Source organism: Monopterus albus, unplaced genomic scaffold (genome assembly GCF_001952655.1).
Source record: "Monopterus albus unplaced genomic scaffold, M_albus_1.0 scaffold211.1, whole genome shotgun sequence".
NCBI lineage: Eukaryota > Metazoa > Chordata > Actinopteri > Synbranchiformes > Synbranchidae > Monopterus > Monopterus albus.
In genome coordinates, this window is record NW_018128091.1 from 157,429 (window position 1) to 160,347 (window position 2,919).

Consider the following 2,919-nt stretch of genomic DNA (forward strand, 5'->3'; position numbering starts at 1 on the left):
TGCCCTGTGCAAGGAGGGCCCACGCCGCCTCCACTTGTTGAGGAGACTGAGGTCCTTTGGTGTGCGCGGGGCACTCTTTCGGACATTTTATGATTCTGTGGTGGCATCTGCAGTTTTTTACACTGTTGTGGGTTGGGCAGGAGGTAGCACGGACAGGGACAGAAAGAGACTTACCAAGCTGGTTAAGAGAGCTGAGTCTGTCCTGGGCTTTCCTCTGGATTCCATTGAGGAGGTGGCGGACAGAACGATGCTGGCAAAACTAACATCCATCATGCATGACCCCTCCCATCCCCTGCACCACACAGTGGAGGCTCTGAACAGTTCCTTTAGCACAAGACTGTTACATCCCAAGTGCAAGGAGCATTACCATAGGTCATTCCTCCCCACAGCTGTCAGACTGTACAATACATCACTACAGTGATAAGATAGGTGAAATTATGAGGGACTATGCAATAGTCAACTGACGTGCAATACTCAAATTCTGGGGGTAAAATCATTGTAAATATGCACATATGTAAAATTTGTTCTTGATTCCTCTTGAATACTTTATGCTGCCTTGTCTAGGTATTTTTGAGTAGTTTTTTCAGAGAGCCTCATGGCTGAAATACAGGTATTTCCTCCATTGCGGGATTAATTACGGGAGTAATATTCTTGTCCTTGATTTCTTGATCTCTCTCGAATGCTATATTTTGTCTTGTATTGGTATACTGTAGGTATTTTAATCTGTTCTCAGGGATTAATTGTGGGAGGATCATTCTTGTTTCTGATTGACTCTCAATTACTATATTCTGTCTGGTTTTAGGTACTTTAGAATTTGTTTATCAGGATATGTGTGTGGTGTCTGTTCTTATGGTGTTTTGTTGTTGTTTTCTGAAGAAAATGCATTTCTCTAGTTTTAAAGGTTCCTCTGCTGTAACTGGTAATGGTGAAGATGTCTTTTGAAATGGGCTCGTGGAAAGCCGACCAAAATTCAATACGCATAAAGGAATTGTCAAAAATGAGACCCAATCCAAGTGGGACCTGATGTAAGTGGACCTGATCTAAAATGCGGCTGAACTGAACACACCTGAGTCATAGATGGATTGCTGAACAGGCTTACTGGGCACAGGTCCATTTGGATCCACTCAGGTTGGACAAGTTGACATACAGACCTGAGACCCGAGGCAGTAAAACAAGACTTGACCCACCTGATTAGACTGATCAAAATTTGGACCCCGACCAGTCTCGGGTTCTCAGAACCAAGTGGAGGCGTGAAGAGTGTGGGCTAAATAAGTCACGTACCCAAAATGGTGTTACGTAATTGTCAGCATCCTCTCATAATATTGTTAAAATACCTCATTATGTTCTTGTGTTGCTGTGTCTGTCCAATAAGCACAGTCAGACAAATTACCAACAGAAGCCCCAGTGTGTCAAGTGTGAACATGTATGTCTGACACAGTGACCCAGCTCTACTAGCTCAAACTTTGTCCAGGATTCTTACATCATACTGTAGCTGCAGAGGTGGAAATATAAATTCATTCTTTATTGTGGGGCACATTTGAACAAAATGCATCAATGGATAGAGAATGCAAGCACAGTAAGAATGTAAAGTAAGCAAAATTTTGTTTGCATATCTGTTTGCTCATGAGTGCCATTCAAGGAGATTGGTTAGCTGATGCTGATGGACAGATCAGTGACCCTGACAGCAGAACTGAACAGGCTAACTTCCGCACACTAATGACAACAGGTAATACTAGATGGAAATGAGACCAGTAAAGCATTTTTTAAACAAATTATTTAAACTGCTTAACTGATGACAAAAGAAGTAAAAGTTAGGTACAGATACAGTGAGGAACAGAAGTATTTGAACACCCTGCGATTTTGCAAGTTCTCCCACTTAGAAATCATGGAGGGGTCTGAAATTCACATTGTAGGTGCATTCCCACTCTGAGAGACAGAATTAAAAAAAAGTTTCAGGAAATCACATTGTATGATTTTTAAATAATTTATTTGTCTAGCACTGCTGAACATAAGTATTTGAACACCTGAGAAACAGCAAGAATTCTGGCTCTCAAAGACCTGTTACTGTGCCTTGAAAAAGTCCACCTCTACTCCACTCATTAATCTAAATTAGTAGCACCTGTCTGAGCTCTTTAAAGACACCTGTCCACCCCACAGTCAGTCAGATGCCAACTACTACCATGGGCAAGACCAAAGAGCTGTCAAAAGACACCAGAGACAAAATTATGGACCTCCACAAGGCTGGAAAGGGCTACGGGGAAATTGCCAAGCAGCTTGGTGATCAACTGCTGGAGCAATTGTTAGAAAACGGAAGAGGCTAAAGACGACTGTCAGTCTCCCTCGGACTGGGGCGCCATACAAGATCTCACCTCGTGGGGTATCACTGATGATAAGAAAGGTGAGGAATCAGCCCAGAACTACAAGGGAGGAGCTGGTCAATGACATGAAGAGAGCTGGGACCACAGTTTCAAAGGTCACTGTCGGTAGAACACTACGCCGTCATGGTTTCAAATCATGCATTGCACGGAAGGTTCCCCTCCTCAAGTCATCACATGTCCAGGCCCATCTGAAATTTGCCAAAGACCATCTGGATGATCCAGAGGAGGCATGGGAGAAAGTCATGTGGTCAGATGAGACCAAAGTAGAACTTTTTGGTCTAAACTTCACTCATCGTGTTTGGAGGAAAAAGAAGGATGAGTTGCATCCCAAGAACACCATCCCTACTGTGAAGCATGGGGGTGGTAACATCATGCTTTGGGGGTGCTTTTCTGCGAAGGGGACAGGACGTCTGCACTGTATTAAGGAGAGGATGAATGGGGCCATTTATTGTGAGATTTTGAGCAACAACCTCCTTCCCTCACCCAGAGCATTGAAGATGGGTCATGGCTGGGTCTTCCAACATGACAACGACCCGAAGCA